Source organism: Artemia sp. Qi Xiang Cuo, chromosome 3 (genome assembly GCF_049724085.1).
Source record: "Artemia sp. Qi Xiang Cuo chromosome 3, ASM4972408v1, whole genome shotgun sequence".
NCBI classification, from domain to species: Eukaryota; Metazoa; Arthropoda; class Branchiopoda; order Anostraca; family Artemiidae; genus Artemia; species Artemia sp. Qi Xiang Cuo.
Window position 1 is genome coordinate 22,307,860 of NC_142796.1, and position 11,167 is coordinate 22,319,026.

Consider the following 11,167-nt stretch of genomic DNA (forward strand, 5'->3'; position numbering starts at 1 on the left):
TCGATTCAACCGTTACCTTAACCATGAATCGCTTATCAACATTATTTTAACATGCTCAACGGTTTTCCCCAATTATTTATCATTGGTCGAAAGCATCCTCCCCTAATAAAATAGTTAATAGCTACCGTTTACCAAATATCAATCACAGGAATTAACGAGGGTTAACTGATATCAATTTTTTAAAGATTGTCTGTAAGACTGCCCTTGTTTAAAACCACTGGTCTAAACCAATGTTTAACTTGATACTTGCGGTTTAAGGTTTTTATCAAGTTTTCTTTGCTAGCTCGGGAGCTAGCATTTATCAGGTATTCACCAACTCATTGACAGGGGGTGATAGCGGGTCAGTTAGATAATTGCTGCAGACCTAACAATACCCGGTTTCCCGGCCGAACAGCGAATAATGGAAAACCCATTACCGTGCTTGTTAGTTGACACAAAGAGATTTATGGAATGTACCGGGTCCGGCAGGTAACTGTAGTTATGGTGGCCCCTCCCCGACTTGAACGGGGGACCAAACGATTATGAGTCGTCTGCTCTAACCACTGAGCTAAGGGGCCAAATCTGCCTCATCTAGAGACAGATAAGGAGAGCATGATACAAAATTAGCCCTGGGCTGTCGAGCTGTTTCTAACTCCTTAGGAAATCACTTAACTTCTCCGAACGGCTAGGATGACGCATTTTACGGAGCGCTTTAGCCTCAATTTACCGCAACCGCTCCCGAGTAACCACAAATTGCTTGCCGACCTCCTCTAGCGTATGATCTGTATTCATGTCTATACCAAAACGCATGCAGATAACCTTAGCTTCTCGCCGTGTTAGACTGGATAGTACGTCACGGATCGCTATCTTCAAACTCTCTGCAGTGGCTGAATCGAGTGGGGATTCGAGTGAAGGATCCTCAATAAAATCACCTAGATGAGAATCCTCGTCATCACCGACTGGTGTTTCCATGGAAATCGGCTCTTTGGCAATTTTTAATACCTTGCAGATCTTATCCTCCGGCATCGCTATCCGTTCCGCCAGCTCTTCTGGCATTGGCTCACAACCCATCTCCTGTAACATCTGCCGTGAAATTCGGTTGAGTTTGTTAATGGTCTCAATCATATGCACCGGCATACGAATAGTACGGGCTTGATCAGCAATCGAACGGGTAATCGCTTGTCGGATCCACCAGGTGGCATAGGTTGAAAACTTATAGCCCCGTCGATACTCAAATTTATCAACTGCTTTCATTAAACCAATATTGCCCTCTTGGATCAAATCCAAAAACTGTAATCCGCGATTGGTGTACTTTTTGGCAATCGAGATCACTAAGCGCAGATTGGCTTCAACCATCTCTTTTTTGGCTCAGCGCGCCTTAGCTTCACCAATTGACATGCGACGGTTAGTTTTTTTAATCTGTTCAATGGTTAAATGGGTCTTTTCCTCAATCGCCCGCAAGGCCTGTAAACACTGCTGAATCTCCTCAACTCGCTCACTTAACCGCTCTGCCCAAGGATGGTGAGGCTCTAATGCCGCTGTTAACCACGCATCACTACTCTCTTGGCCGGCAAAGTATTGTAAAAAATATTTCTTCGGCATGCGGCAGCTGTCGACACTCAAGCGCATGATGGTCCACTCCTGAACACGAATTTGGTCCATCATCTTCCGCATGTTGCTGACTAACCTATCAAATGGTCGAAGGACCAATCTAAACAGTTTAAAAATCTCTGACAATTTCTGGATAGCCTTGGTAGATTCCTGGTGTTCCCGACCCTTAGTTTTAATTGCTTGGATAATTTGATGGTACTGTTCCCGTAACTCGGCAAATTTTTGCCGCGCTACCTCAGGATCAACGCTGTTATCCTCCTCAACTCCCTCGCTGACTTCATCCTCCTCTAGGTCACCCAACTCTGCTTCCAAACCCTTTGCCTTCTCTGCCAGTAAACTCTCTTCCTGCGCAGTCTCTTCTGATTCCACGTTGACAAAACCTAGCAGCAGTTCGGAGAGCCTCATCTCGCCGGTCTCTACGCTATCATACTGCTTTAACAGTTCAGCAATAGCATCTGGACATTCAGCAACTGATGCCTGGACTTGGGTAATCCCCTCTTCAATCCGCTTGGCGATATCAATCTCATCTTCACTCGTTAACAACTCAACCGTCCCATCTCGCGCATATACATCCGTATTGGATCGGTCGTACGTCCTAACTCTGACTCAACACTAGAGAGCACCTGGGCAGCTGCTTCGGCTACATCTTCGTCAGCAACATCTTCAGCCAGTAGTAGATCATCAACATCGGGAGCCTCTTCGACTACTTGGATCCTCATATCATTGATCATTTGAATAATATCTTCTATCTGATCAGAGTCGATAATCTCTTCTGGCAAATTGTCATTTACCTCAGCGTAGGTTAAATAAACCTGCTCTTTACCTCGGGTAACAAGAAGCTGAAGTTGTGACTGCGGATTTTTTTGCATAAATGCGGTACCTATACTTCAAAGTCTACTAGGCTATGAATCATTCGTTGCCGCCAGTAGCAACGCTGTTTTACCGTGACAATTCAACCGGTTTATTTTTAGCGATGGCTAACAGTTGGATATACTCATTCCGTTCCGCCAGCGTTAACTTCTTCTGCCGATCCTTGGCAATTAACTGATCCATCCGTAACTCAATCCCTTGGGTATAAACATGGTGAAGCGTATCTAGAAACTTTTCCGCTATATGCTCGTTACCTATCATATGATCCCAAGTGGCCAAGGTTTCAAGCTGTGGATAAATTCGATGCGTTTGCCAATGACCTAACAGCTGTCCCAGGGTTGTCTGTGGGTAGTGATAACAACAAGTTAAGAGAGCATTAAACAACCACCAACCCGGTAAAGAGGACATTGGCGCGCTGCTGATGACTTTACGGACCTGCTGAGCTAACGATGGGTTTTGTAACAGCAGGGCCAGCAGAAGTCGCATGGGGGTCTGCTTAAAGTGTGGTTGCTGATAGCAGCTATTGGCTGTTGACAATTGCTTAGGTAGCAGGCGCTCTAATTGCCTTTCATCAACAATCCCCAGCTTATGGCCTAGTTGCTCAAGCAAGGCCAACCGCAAGGTCTCTCCTGGCACCCGCTCAATCAACGGCAGTGCCCGAACACTCAGCCGTGCCCGCCCCTCAGGGCCACTTAAATAGATCGGCGCAAGTAACGTGGAGAATAGGAAGGTCGAAACATCCTCCGCCTGTTGCTGCAACGCTTCAAAAGCGTCTCGACCACAACGCAGCACTAAGCTATCGGGATCTTCACCCGCCGGCAAAAACATAAATTTTACCTGCACACCATCCCACAATTGTGGTAACGCTTTCTCTAAAGCTCGCCAAGCAGCCTCTCGTCCTGCCCGATCGCCATCATAACAGAAAACTAAAGTGTCGGTAATAAGCAGCAGCTGCGCAATCTGCTCTGAGGTGGTCGCCGTACCTAGGGTAGCAACTACCGAGTGGATGCTAAAATGGACCAAAGATAATACATCCATATAGCCCTCAACCACCAAAATATAGGGTGGATGGCACTCTTGTTGTAAGAGCTCATAGAGACCATAGAGAGTCTTGCTTTTATGAAATAACAGCGTCTCTGGTGAATTTAGATATTTGGGTTCACCCTGGTCCAACACTCGCCCACCAAATGCTATCACCTGCCCCCGCAAATTGCGAATCGGAAACAGCAATCGGTTGCGAAAGTGATCATAATAACCGCCCTGCGCATTTTGAATGATCAAACCAACCTGACTTAACTGTTGCTCCCCAAGAGGTTGATTGCTAAAACGACGGCTGATGGCATCCCAACCGGGAGCAGCAAAGCCAATACGAAATCGCTGAATCACTGCCTCGGTAATGCCACGACGTTGCAGATAACTGCGAGCAGCCTGGTGAGCAGGTTGTGCCAACGGTTGCTGATAATAAGCTGCTGACTGATCCAGTAGCTGGTACAGTTGCTGGCGTTGTGGGACTGGCGCTACAAAGGATGAGGTGCTATCAGCCAGTCTGGGAACTGTTAATCCCAGCCGCAGCGCTAGCTCCTCAACTGCCTCCGGAAAAGAGAGCTTATCCAGAGCCATGAGGAAACTTAAGGCATTGCCATTAGCCCCGCAGCTGAAACAGTGGTAAAATTGCTTATCTCCGCTTACGGTGAATGAAGCACTTTTCTCCGTATGAAACGGGCAACAAGCATAATAATCCTTACCCTGCTTTTTCAGCTTGACTCGCGAGCCAATGGTTTCGACTACATCGGTCTTTGCTAACAATTGGTCAATAAAATCGCGTGGAATCTGGTTAGCCATTTCACCGGGTACCGTGACTGATAGCTCGTATCCCCCAAATCACTCCATTCAACAACTGGTCACTTGAGGGATATTCTACCAGATTTAGCCTTTTTAGGCATCTTAAGATGTTCAGTATAAACGGGTGTGCCGCGCGTTCTTACGCGCTAATTTTTTGATGTGCCGTTTAATCGCTGCTGTTTTTGCCCGCTTACGCTCAGTCGCCGGCTTTTCGTAAAACTCTCTACGCCGCACTTCTGATAAGATCCCAGCCTTCTCACAAGAGCGCTTAAAGCGCCGTAAGGCTACATCAAAGGGTTCATTGTCACGGACTTTAATTACCGGCATCTCTTATTAACCTCGATCATTTACTGGCGACGCGCAACGATGTTTAAGGCGTCGAACTCTTCACTGCTAGAGTAAAAGATCCGATTATAGTTCGCAACAGAGCATATTGTAAAGCAAGGTAATCCGATTATAAATGATGTATACCGCTTGGACCACAACCTATCCCTTTAATCGTTGACGGAATCTTACTAATCCTCTGTATAATAGTAGCGCAATTTTTATTTATTTTATCTGAGAAGCACTTATGGGAAATCGCAACTTAGCCAAAGCGAGATGTCATCACTTGCCCAGTTACCCCAATTTGCGGGTACTCGGTATTGAGTGTTCTTGCGATGATACCGGTGTTGCTATCTATGATGCTGAGCAAGGGCTGTTAAGCAATATAGTCGCTAGCCAAACCGCTCTGCATGCCGAATATGGGGGAATAGTTCCTGAACTGGCCTCTCGCGACCATAGCCGTCAGCTGCTGCCGTTGATCCCAATAGCACTGCAACAAGCTAACAGCACCTGCCAGCAAATACACGGGATTGCTTATACCGCTGGCCCGGGGTTAGTCGGTGCCCTACTGGTTGGAGCGAGTATTGCTACAGCACTGGCTTTTGCTTGGCAGATCCCAGTGTTGCCAATCCATCATCTAGAAGGCCATCTACTGGCACCAATGTTAGCAACAACAGAGGCACCTGAATTTCCCTTCATCGCCTTGCTGGTCTCAGGAGGCCACACGCAGCTATTCCAAGTTAATGCTATTGGGGATTATCAACTGTTAGGAGAATCACTGGAAGATGCGGCTGGTGAGGCCTTCTATTAAACCGCTAAATTATTGGGATTAGGCTATCCCGGTGTTCCGGCACCTTCTCAACTAGCACAGCAGGGACGCCCTGGTCGCTTTCAGGTACCACGGCCCAAGACCAACCGACCGGGCTTATACGTTAGCTTTTATGGGCTAAAAAAAGCAGTGGCGACTGCAAATAACACGACTGATGATTCAGCGCAAACGCGCGCCGATATTTCCCAGGCCTTTGAAGCCGCTGTAGTCGACACGTTGCTGATCAAATGCCGGCGTGCTTTAGACGGCACCGGACTCCAGCGTTTGCTGGTCTCGGGTGGCGTCAGTGCCAACTGCACGCTACGCCAGCAGCTGCTGCAACTGATGCAACAGCGGGGTGGCAAGGTCTATTACCCGCATCCGGATCTCTGTACTGATAATGGGGCGATGATTGCTTATGCCGGTGCCCTACGCCTGCAGAGGCAATGCCAACAGCCGATAGCATCATCACACTGGGCGATTACAGTGTATCCTCGCTGGCCCTTAGCAGAGCAGTCTCCCCCCCCCAGCTAGGGGTTAACGGTGCCTTCCTCCAATGCTGACTCTTCGACAGTTATTGACGATTACCCTTTTTGGGTTGATGAGTGGTTTTAACTTGATGCTGACCGCAGGGGCGCTTAACTATTGGTTGACGCAAGCGACCATCAGCTTACCGACCATTGGTGCCTTCTCGCTAGTCTCCTTGCCTTATGCGATTAATTTCCTATGGGCGCCACTCTTTGATCTCTGTCACCTTGGCTGGCTTGGAAAACACCTAGGTCCCCGAATAGCTTGGATAGTGATTATCCAACTACTGCTGATCTTCACCGTGTGGCGAATCAGCTATCTGACACCGACTCTGCATATCCACCTATTGGTGGCAATCTCCCTATTGATCGCCTTGTTGAGTTCCGCTCAAGATATCTTGTTAGGTGCATTAAAAACTGAACTGATCGCCAAAACGGATCAAGGCGCTGCTGCCGGGATGTACATCTTAGGTTATCGTATTGGCATACTGCTCTCTAGCTCAAGCGCTATTTACCTATCTACAATATTGAGTTGGCAGCAGATCTATCAAATGGCCGCTGGGATAATCAGCCTGTTATCGCTGCGGATTTGGCTGGTGCTCTATCCCCTACCAGCCACTATCATCTCCGCTGTCAACCCCTCAATGGCAAACCCTACCTCCTATTCCCCCACTAGCGCTCGCTCAGGAAAAGTTATCAGCTTTCTGCAAGAAGTATTGCAACCCATCGGCTCACGCCGGACTCTGGGACTGATCATCCTGTTTTTAATCCTATACTGCTTGCCGGATAACTTTATTGGCTTGATGATTAATCCATTTCTGCTGGCACTCCAGTATGATGATATCGAGATTGCAACCGTTGGTAAAGGTTTTGGGATTAGCGCTGCTATTTTTGGCGGAATGATTGCCAGCCAGCTGATGAAAAACAACAGCGTGTACCGTAGTTTGCTCAGCTTCGGCGCTCTTCATGCCGCAGCTCATTTGCTGTTGATTCTGCACAACTGGACCGGCAAACGGTTAGATATTCTGATTATCACCATTGGCTTGGAGAGTCTCAGCAGCGGCATGGCCATGGCTGCTTATATAAGCTTTATTGCCTCTCTATGTGGGGGACACTATCGTGCCACCCAATACACCTTTTTTAGCTCAATGATGGGGCTCTCGCAGGCGATTTTACCGGCTCTATCAGGCTACCTAGTACAGCATTTTGGCTGGGATCTGTTTTTCATCATAGTCACTCTACTCACGCTCCCCTCATTATGGATACTCAAGACCCTTGTCACTAAGCTCTTCTCGGCAGTCTAAGGCGTCATGACCAGCAGTGCTAGAAACCAACACCTGCTTCTCTACTCTACCCTTAGTTTGCAGATAGATAGTTATCGCTATTATTAAGTAACTAATTGAATGTAAATATTCCTGCTAAATTTCCAACAGATTACTGCAGCTTAACCCCCATTGAGGTTATTATAGGTTTTATAATGGATAGATTAACAATTAAACAGCTACGGGTATTGACCACCATCGGCATTTACCCTTGGGAGCAGGCGATCCGCCAGCCATTGCTGCTGGATCTACAGTTAGGTCTTGATCTACAACCGGCTGCTCAACAGCAGGTGCTTAATCAGAGTGTTAATTATGATAGGGTGGTTACTGTTATCATTGACTACTTAACATCACAGCACTTTCTGTTAATCGAGCGAGTAGCAGAAGCGGTTGCTACACTGCTATTCGCCCAATTTCTCTTCGATTGGGTGACCCTGACGGTAACTAAATCTAGTGCCTTACCGCAAGCAGATGGTGCAGGCGTTACCATCACGCGCCACCGCACCCATCCTGCTGCCTTACAGATCGCCTAACTTGATCATCTATTGGATCCCTCCATGGTAACCTCTCCACTATTGATTATTTTAGTATTAGGCCTTATTGAAGCATTAACCGAATTCTTACCGATCTCCTCTAGCGGCCATTTGATGTTAGCTAGCCGATGGCTGCTGCTGCCAGAGCCCCTGGCCTCCCTGGTACGGTATTACTGCAACTGGGAGCGATTGGTGCCATCGTGGTGCATTTTTGGCCATAGTTTATCCAACTGATTCCTTGGCCCCGCAGACGGCTACTGGGCACTGATCCCGTTTTACAGGCAGGGCATCTAATCCTTGTTGTGCTGCCCACGGTAGTCATCGGTGGCATCGGCTATCCCTGGATTAAGTCGCTACTCTCTTCGCCTACTACCCTGCTTTATGGGCTGTTGGCAGGATCGCTGCTGCTAATCGCCGCTGAATGGCTGCCGATTAACAAAGAAAACCAACAGTTATCGCTGCTCAGCTACCAACAATCCCTATTGATCGGCTGTTTTCAATGCCTAGCCTTATGGCCAAGATTTTCTCGCTCGGGCGCCACCATCGCTGGGGCAATGTTACTGGGGATTGACCGTCCAGTGGCCATCACCTTCTCATTTCTGTTGGCAGTACCGACAATGATCGGAGCTAGTACGCTTGACCTCTTTAAGTAGTGGCCACAGTTGCAATCTTCAGATTGGCGGTTGCTATCAGCTGGTTCAGTGACCGCGTTTATCACTGACTTGTTGATAGTACGTTGGGTATTACGCCTGTTACCACACATCACCCTAATACCGTTTGCTGTCTATCGTTGCCTGTTAGCCCTGCTGCTTGCTTATTTTTAGTGTAAACGGCTGGCAGCTCTGTCGTGGAAAAAGTGCCCGCCGAGTTTTCTTATGGTTTAATGCATCCGGACATATTTAAAGAGCTATCGTAGAATCTCACTATCATGCTTGCTGGCGTGTGGCCGCCAGTAAAATTTCCCGAATACATACGCTCTGCAGTTGTTCATAGACAAAGCGGATGGCTTCAGCGATACTCTCGGGTGCTAAAACCCCACCTATATCCATCTTCCAATTACTATAGTTCTGATTTATATCCTTATCTGTGGTATGAGTGAGTAACTCAGTTTCAACTGCCCCAGGAGCAATGGTCGTAACTCGCACATTATGCATGGAAACCTCTTCACGTAAATTCTCTGAGATAGCATGCACGGCAAATTTGCTGCCGCAATACACCACGTGGTTGGGGAAAGTTTTGCGACCAGCGATTGAGCTGATATTAATTATAGTCCCTTGCTTACGTGCCACCATTCCAGACAATACGGCATGAATACCGCAGAGCAAACCTTTGACGTTGACCGCCAACATAGTATCCCACTCAGATGGATCCTGGCGCATCATATCACCCAATAGCATTACTCCGGCATTATTAATCAGCAGATCCGGCGGGCCATATAAGTTTTCCCCCTCGGAAACTGCTTGCAGCAGAGCTTGTCGATCAGTAACATCAACTGCACAGCATAAAGCATTTGGCAATTCAAGGTGTTGCAAAAGTTCAAGGCGACGTGCTAAAAGTAACAATGGATAGCCGTGGCTGGAGAGAAGCTGTGCGGTACGTTCGCCTATACCAGAGCTGGCTCCAGTGATAACAACTAACGGCTTATCCATGCTATTCTCCGCTTATTGAAAAAAGTTAAAGATAACGTTCTGTTTTCTGGAACCAAATACCACATCGCTGGAGCAACATGGAGTTAGATTCTAGCGTAAAGTAAGTAAACAATAAACAGAATAATTACCATTCAAAGTATGGTTTCTTAAATAACAAACTTAAAGCGCTACTACTGTATTTATTTTGGCAGCAATAGAACCTGCAGATGTGCCTGCCACTCCAATGGTGTAAAATGCGGTTAAGCATGGATGAAATTAACGCGCTATCAAAAGCAAAGTCTGGTGTCATTGACCAAAAAGTAAGTTAGCAATCAGAATGGTAGAAGCTTGCGCATAATGCTTGGTGATTACTTGGAAAAATAGCTTGACCGCTTCTTCTGGAAAAAAGTAAATAACCGATTTCATCGATGATCAATCGCCGTAGTGTCATAATACTGCGTTACAGCATTGAACAATAACGCCCTTGTTGCTGGGCCATAAAGATTAGCTGTATTAGATTATCTGGCCTATTAAATAAGACGATCAATCATTAACATAATTGTATTTTTATAATAGGCAAGTTGTAGAAGAACAAGGATCATTCATGATGATTTTACGACCCTTTAACGCACAAAACCAAATCCGTTTGATTCGCCATTACCCATTCGATTAGTTTATAAGCGGCAGGAATTTCATCTAGTATTGCCGCATCTTTACGACACTCGACACCCGCCGTTTGCCACCGTAGATCGTTAACTGTAAACCGCTGACGTGCCGCACTCCGAGATATCGCTCGACCTGCGCCGTGGGAACAGGAACAATAGGAGGTGGGCTCGCCTTTACCCTCCACAATATAGCTGCATTGTCCCATACTACCGGGAATAATTCCCAGCTCTCCGGCGCCGGCCCGAATCGTCCCTTTACGAGTGATCCAGAGATCACGCCCAAAATGGTGCTCCTGAGTGACATAATTGTGATGACAGTAGATAGCTTCTTGAGTGGCAAACAAAGGAAGCGGAATATGGCGTTGCAAAGCGCTCAAAACCCTTTCCATCATCAGCCGCCGATTCTCCAATGCGTAGGCCTGTGCCCACTCCACCGCCACTAGATAGGCCTCAAACTGCTCGCTCTCTGGGGTAAAATAGGCTAGTTGCCGATCCACTAAGATAATCCCCTGATGCTCGATATAGCGTTTGGCCTGCTCAATAAAATAGTTGCCAATAAGCTTACCGATCCCCCGAAAGCCGCTATGTAGCATCACCCAGACTGCTTGCTGCTCATCGATACAGAGCCCAATAAAGTGATTACCACTGCCGAGGGTCCCCAATTGCCTCGCCGCCTGTTGTGCCACCTGCTGCCACCCCTCAGCCAGCGATCGTTGAGCAAATAAACCTTTAGCAATCGCTCGATAGGCCAAAGGGGAAGGAGGTGGCAAACGCTCCTGATGCGCCTCAATTAAGGACAGTTGCCGATGTTGACCGCCTGTACCTAATGGGATATCACGTTCAATCTGACGACGCAATGCCAATAGATTATCCGGTAAATCGCTAGCCCGCAGCGATAACCGAACGGCATTCATTCCACAACCAATATCAACGCCGACGGCAGCCGGAATAATCGCTTGCTCGGTAGCAATCACACTCCCAATAGTACTGCCTTTACCGGCATGAGCATCGGCCATCACCGCTATGCCATAAGAAGCAATAAAGGGTAAACTCGCCAG

General features: G+C 47.4%; 1 non-coding gene across 1 annotated transcript; it reads right to left on the reverse strand.

Annotated features, from left to right (window-relative positions):
• Window positions 1-484: 484 nt before the first annotated feature.
• On the reverse strand, window positions 485-557 carry TRNAM-CAU (transfer RNA methionine (anticodon CAU)). The gene has a single exon. It is a non-coding gene; the product is annotated as a tRNA-Met (tRNA).
• Window positions 558-11,167: the final 10,610 nt, after the last annotated feature.